Raw genomic sequence first — 7558 nt, 5'->3', positions numbered from 1 at the left:
GCCCATTAACTTTAAAAGTCCCTGAGGTTTCATTGCCTATCTCAACAGCTCCATAGGGGTATACCTTTATAACAGTGTAGGGCCCTGACCATCTTGACTTTAATTTTCCTGGAAATAACCTTAACCTAGAGTTATATAGGAGAACAACATCACCTTCCTGAAATTCTTTCCTTCTAATATGCTTATCATGCCATCTCTTAGTTCTTTCCTTGTAAAGCTTGGCATTTTCATAAGCATCCAATCTAAGTTCCTCGAGTTCATTTAATTGCAGCATTCTTTTTTCTCCTGTAGTTTTTAAGTCAAAATTCAGTGTCCTTATGGCCCAATATGCTCTATGCTCTAACTCCAAAGGTAAATGACAAGCTTTCCCATAAACCAATCTAAATGGGGTAGTTCCAATAGGAGTTTTAAAAGCTGTTCTATAGGCCCAAAGAGCATCATCTAACTTTAGTGACCAATCTTTCCTTGAACTATTCACTATTGTCTCAAGAATTCTTTTCAGCTCTCTATTGGAGATCTCCACTTGACCATTAGTTTGTGGATGGTAGGGTGTTGCAATCTTATGCTTCACTCCATATTTTTGTAATAATCTTTCAAATTGATGGTTGCAAAAATGAGAACCTCCATCACTTATAATGGCACGTGGAGTTCCAAATCTTGTAAAAATGAACTTTTTAAGGAATTTAATCACAACTCTAACGTCATTAGTTGGAGATGGTATAGCTTCAACCCATTTGCTCACATAATCTACTCCAACTAAAATGTATTTGTGTCCCAAGGATGATGGAAAAGGTCACATGAAATCAATGCCCCACACATCAAATAGTTCCACTTCCAATATATTTTGGAGGGGCATTTCATCTCTCTTTGAGATATTACCCATCCTTTGACACCTATCACACGCATTTACAAACTTCCTCACATCCTTAAACATGTGTGGCCAAAAGAACCCTGCTTGAAGAACTTTTTCTGCAGTTTTTGTCACACTCATATGACCCCCATAAAGTGAAGAATGGCAATCTTTAATAACATTCCCTATCTCCTCATCAGCTAAACATTTTCTAATCAGCCCATCTCCACATCTCTTGAACAAAAATGGCTCCTCCCAATCATAATCCTTTACATCAAAAAGAAATTTCTTCTTTTGCTGCCATGTTAGATCAGGTGGAAGGATTCCACACACTAGATAGTTCACAAAATCTGCATACCAAGGGACTTGTGCATTCATGATTACTAACAGTTGCTCATCAGGAAAATAATCATCTATTGGGGGCTCTTTTCCCAAATTTTCTCCTTGTTCTTGCCTCAATCTAGATAGATGATCCGCTACCACATTTCTACTCCTTTCTTATCTTTAATTTCCAAGTCAAACTCTTGAAGGAGTAGCACCCACCTTATCAATCTAGGTTTAGCCTCTTTTTTCTGAAGGAGATACTTGATAGCTGCATGATCCGTGTACACTATTACCTTTGACCCCACAAGATAGGACCTGAATTTGTCTACTGCAAATACCACTGCCAAAAACTCTTTCTCTGTAGTAGAGTAATTTATTTGAGCATCATCTAAGGTCCTACTTGCATAGTATATTGCATACACCTTCTTATCTCTCCTTTGTCCCAAAACAGCCCCAATGGCATAATCACTAGCATCGCACATTAACTCAAAAGGTAATGACCAATCGGGTGGCTGCATAACAGGAGCAGATATCAAAGCTTCCTTTATCCTGCAAAAAACATTCATACAATTAGTATCAAAATTAAATTCCACATCTTTACTCAATAAATTGGTAAGAGGTTTAGAAATCTTAGAGAAATCCTTGATGAATCTCCAGAAATCCAAAGATGCCCCAAGAAACTCCTCACTCCCTTCACAGATGTTAGGGGTGGCATTTTTTCAATAATTTCTACCTTTGATTTATCCACCTCAATACCCCTGTTTGACACAAGATGCCCCAAAACAATTCCTTCTTGTACCATAAAATGGCACTTTTCCCAATTCAAAACTAAATTGAACTCTTCACATCTCTGCAAAAACTTAGACAAGTTAGATAAGCATTCATCAAAAGATTTACCATACACAGAAAAATCATCTATGAACACTTCCATAATACCCTCAATCATGTCAGAAAATATGGACATCATACATCTTTGAAATGTAGCAGGGGCATTACATAGTCCAAATGGCATCCTTCGATATGCAAAGGTACCATAAGGACATGTGAAGGTAGTTTTATCCTGATCATCTGGGTGAATAGGGATCTGAAAGAACCCTGAATAGCCATCCAAATAGCAAAAATAAGAATGATGAGCTAGTCTCTCAAGCATTTGATCTATAAATGGTAATGGAAAATGGTCCTTTCTGGTTGCATTATTCAATTTCCTATAGTCTATACACATTCTCCATCCAGTTACAGTCCTTGTAGGTATTAGTTCATCATTTTCATTTTTCACTACTGTGATGCCCCCTTTCTTGGGTACAACATGAACTGGACTTACCCAATTGCTGTCAGAAACAGGGTAAATAATACCTGCATCAAGCAATTTCAAGATCTCCTTTTTCACAACCTCTTTCATATTTGGATTCAATCTCCTTTGTGACTCTCGAGAGGCTTTATGATTATTTTCCAACAAAATTGTATGCATGCACACAGAAGGATGTATTCCTTTAATATCATCAATGGTATAACCAATTATCCTTCTATGCTTTCTAAGAACTCTTAATAAATTTTCAACCCACAATCAGTCAATTTAGCACTAACAATCACAGGATATGTAGAATTTTGACCTAAAAAAGCATACCTGAGATTTGTTGGAAGAAGTTTCAACTCTACCTTCGGTGCTTCACCTTTTTCAAGCTTTGATGATGAAGTTGTTTCTTGCTTCAAGTTCCCAATCTTTTCAATATCAGCCATAGGCAAAGGTGGATTTCCTTCCAAAATTGTAGCATATTCTGCAGCTTCTTCAATCTCATCCCCTTTTTTGATGTTATGAACCAAACAAGCTTCTAAGGGATCTTTAGGATGTTGCTTTTTAAGCACTTCTCTAACCTCTTCATCTATCACATCAACTCTCAAGCATGAGTTTGAATCATCTTTCTTTTTCATTGCTTGAAACAAATTAAATTCAACTTTCTCTTCCCTAACTTCTAATGTAAGTCTCCCATTTTTTACATCAATCACAGCTCCAGCAGTAGCAAGGAAAGGTCTACCAAGAATAATAGGAATGTGTACATCCTCCTCCATCTCCAATACCACAAAATCCACTGGTATGCAAAATTTTCCAACTTTCAGAGGAACATTCTCAATTACCCCAATTGGAAATTTAATAGACCTATCTACTAGTTGTAGTGAGATGGTAGTAGGCTTCATTTCTCCAATCTTCACTTTCTCATAGATAGACAATGGCATCAGACTAACACTGGCTCCAAGATCACATAAAGCCTTATCTATACTGATATCCCCAATGTGACATGGTATGGAGAAACTTCCAGGATCTTTCAGTTTGGGTGGAAGCTTATTTTGCAAAATAGCACTGCTTTCTTCCGTGAAAGCGACAGTCTCAAATTCCTCCAATTTCTTCTTGTTAGATAAAATTTCCTTCAAAAATTTAGCATATGAAGGCATTTGTGCTAAGGCATCAGTGAAAGGAATAGTCACATGCAAAGACTTCAATACCTCCAAGAACTTCCCAAATTGCTTATCCAATTTTGCTTTCTGAAATCTTTGTGGGAATGGTAAAGGTGGCATGTAGGCTTTAGGTGCAACGTATTTAGGCTCTTCTTCTTTGCTCTCCCTCTCCTTACTTCCTTTTTCTTCCACTGAATTTTCTTTCTCAGCTTCAATTCTAACTTCAGTTTGTTCATCTCCTTCTTTACTTTTCTTTTCTTCAATTTTCTCTTCAATCTTTTTATCTCCATTCTCCAATATTTTTCCACTTCTCAATGTAATAGCCTTGCAATGTTCCCTTGAATTTTCTGGCTGGCTAGGGAGCTTCCCAAATGCTTTGTTACTTGAAGAGCTAGCTTGTTGAGCTATTTGATTCTCTAACATCTTGTTGTGTGTTGCCATTTGATCTACTTTAGATGCTAATTGAGAAATCATTTCTTGTTGACTTTGATGGCTCACAAGTAGAGTTTCAATCATAGATTCCAATCTAGCTGTCTTGTCTAGTTGTGCTTGTTGTGGTAGAGGTGGAGCAGGTGCATTTTGAGGTTTAGAAATTCCAGGAGGAGGACCTCTATTCTGCTGAAAATTCTGATGTTGTTGATATCCAGAAGGTTGCTGAAAATTCTGATTTTGTCCTTGTCTACCTCCCCAAGAGAAATTTGGGTGGTTTCTCCATGCTGGATCATAAGTTGCAGAAAATGAGTTACCACCTGGTCTTTGATTGTAGTTCCCCACATAATCCACTTGCTCACTTGAAAAATCTTGATTAAGTGCAGAAAAATCTGCTGCACAATTGACATTTGTAGCTCCAACTTCTACTGAATTACTAGAAGCTCCGGCTGAAGAATCTACTTTCATGCTTAGCTTGTCCATCTTCCTTGTCAAAGCATCAAACTTAGCATTAATCATATTCATGGCATCAAGCTCAAACATACCAGCTGGTTTCTTGATCTCATTCCTCTCACAAATCCATTGGTAGTTGTTATAAGCAATTTTATCAAGAGCAGAAAAAGCTTCATCTTCAGATTTTTCCATAAGATCACCTCCAGAAGATGCATCAATTGTACTTCTAATAGCTGGTGAAACTCCATTGTAAAAATGTTGAACAAGCATCCACTTAGGAATCCCATGATGTGGACATCTCCTTTGCAAATCCTTGTACCTTTCCCATGCTTCATACAAGCTCTCATCATCTCTAGGTTTGAAAGAAGTCAGCTCATTTCTCAGCTTAGCTGTCTTGCTTGGTGGAAAATATTGAGCTAAAAATGCTTGAGAAAGTTCATCCCATGTTGTGATAGAACCCGGTGGCAAAGAATGTAACCACTCTCTAGCTCGGTCCTTCAGAGAAAAAGGAAATAATCTGAGTCGAATTGCATCATCAGAAACTCCATTTATCTTCAACATATCACTGATCTCAAGAAAATGTGCTAGATGCACATGTGGACTTTCACTTGGATTTCCTCCAAATTGTGATTGTTGCACCATCTGACAGAGTGCAGGCTTCAGTTCAAAATTATTAGCTTCTACCCTTGGTCTTGTGATACTTGGCATGAAATCTCTAATGTTAGGATAGGCATGATCTTTCACAGAGCGGTTGTTATTGTTGTTGTTGTTGGCCATTTCTTCTTGTAATTCCTCTTGCTCTTGTGCTCTTTCTTGTTGTTGTTGAGCTTTAATTTCAGCTTTTCTCCTCTTAGATTCTGCTCTTAAAGCTTTTGCTGTCTTCTCTATTTCTGGGTCAAAGAATAAATTGATTTCTTCACTTTTTGTCCTTCTCATAAAATAAAGCACCTGAAAAACAAAATAAACAAATTCTCAAAGTAAAATGGTAAAAAGAAATAAAATAAAATGCCCAAATTAACCAAACAAACAATTGTTCAATATCAAACAAAAATCAAATCCTCGGCAACGGCGCCAAAAACTTGATGTACGAAAATCCGCAAGTATACGGGTCGTCTCAAGTAATAAAGTGATGAATCAAGTATCGTTCCCACGAGGATTTGCTGTTTGATTACTAAACTATGAATGAAGCGATTATTTGGGCTAATGATTAATGAATAAATGGTAAATGTAAATGAGCAAGGTAAATTGATTAATCTAATCGAAATGGGTAAAGAGCAAACAAATAAATTCTAATTCTAGTTCACAATTAAACTAAAATTAACAATGGGTAATTTAAACGAAAGTCTAATTATGGTAAAAGTGATTCCAGAGTTGGGGGTTTATGCATAAATTAATTGGGATTTGTCTTGGGCATTCCAATTTTTAGGGAAAAATAGAGTTTGAAGGAAATTGATTCTAAATCCCTTTGATATCTTTTTCAAGCAAATCAAAGTGTATTCTAAAATAACCAAACCTACTTTCGTATGTATTTGATTACTTTAAAACCCATTAAGTTTTGTAACTAATAATTAATTCCTCTTAAAGTCCTAGTTTATTTCTAAATCTAGGTGATTTTAAGTTCCAATCCATGATTACCCATCAATAACTTTCACCTTTCGGTCCTTCAATCAAAGATTAACACAATACCCAATGGGTACCAACATTAGGCAAGTAAATCAAGCACACAAGGAAGGAATCAAAACTCATATTCATATAAAATAAGGAAATACCCAGTCCAAATCCACAAATTAATCTAAAACATATTTCCCAACTCTGAAATCTAAAGAAATTACTCGCTCATGATGGTATTTACAAGAAATATTGATGGAAAAGTAAAGGAAAACATGATAAGAGGACTGAAATAGAAAAACCCAGGTGGAAGAACCAAAGTCTCTGGTTTCTAGAGCTCCAAAACTGGTCCAGCAGCTCCTCTCCAAGAGAAAATGGCGTCTCCTCCCTTTTCTCTATTCTCTTTTTCTTTCCTTTTTTGTCTTTCCTCTCTTTCTCTCGTGGCAAAAATAAGGAAATGATGAATTTATATGGTCCCTAAAAGTTGCCCTAAAAGTAAATAAAAGACAAGGAGTGGATAGGAAATGAGGTGTAAAATTATCCAAGTCAGCAGCACTATTCACGTTCTGGGCATTCTGCTTAGGGTTCGGCTTAACCCTAGCGACTTCTTAGCAAATTTTAGCCTCTGGTCGCATGCGCTTAAGGTTAAGCAGACCTTCAGCAAATCTCGGCAGACTTAGAGTAGAATGGACTCTTCTGCTGGTGCTTGACTTGTGCTGCTCCTTAAGTACTGCCGCTTTACCCTAAGCATGACTTTAAGCAAAGTCTCAAGCAAATTTCGGCTAATTTGCTCTTTCAAGGCTTGATTTCTTCAACTTTCCTCCATGCTTAAAGAACTTCAAATCTCTTCAAATTATTTCCTATTGCACTCATTGATCTTCGATTTGCCACAAAATCCTATCAAAACAACAAAAATTACGAAAATCAAATATAAAGTATCTAAAATTAACAAATAAGATAAAATAAAGCTAAAAACATAAAATATACTAAAATATGAGGGCAAAATGGATGCAAAACTACCCTAAAATGCCTATATGAATTGAGTATAACAGTCCATTGTGCGAGGATTACCCGAAATGCTGTCTCTACTTCTACCTCTGCCCCTACTTACTCTTAATGAGCCTCTAAAATCAGAATCTTGAACTGATACTTCTGATGTAGTATGTGGCATAAATCGACGTGCGCTAGTACAATCTCGAGTGAAATTTCCAATTCCACCACAATTGAAGCAGGCTTCAGTGACCCTATGACAAATACCCCCATGAAATTTTCCACAAACGTCACAAATACGAATAGGGTAGGAACTTCTGGTTCTTTGACGAATGGTTCTTGATTGCTTCCGCCCTGAAGATCCGCCTCTGTCATACTTAGGAGCTCGGGGTCCCTCAAAATCTTTTCTCTTTCCCAAATTACTAATCGAACTTTGCCCGATGGGTTTTCCAC

General features: G+C 36.9%; 1 non-coding gene across 1 annotated transcript; it reads left to right on the top strand.

Moving 5' to 3' along the window:
• Positions 1–4787: 4787 nt before the first annotated feature.
• Positions 4788–4894, top strand: LOC131181053 (small nucleolar RNA R71). Its single transcript, XR_009149680.1, has one exon. It is a non-coding gene; the product is annotated as a small nucleolar RNA R71 (small nucleolar RNA).
• Positions 4895–7558: the final 2664 nt, after the last annotated feature.

The sequence above is a fragment of the Hevea brasiliensis genome, chromosome 6 (genome assembly GCF_030052815.1).
Source record: "Hevea brasiliensis isolate MT/VB/25A 57/8 chromosome 6, ASM3005281v1, whole genome shotgun sequence".
NCBI lineage: Eukaryota > Viridiplantae > Streptophyta > Magnoliopsida > Malpighiales > Euphorbiaceae > Hevea > Hevea brasiliensis.
This window is presented reverse-complemented; position numbering and strand designations above follow the sequence as displayed.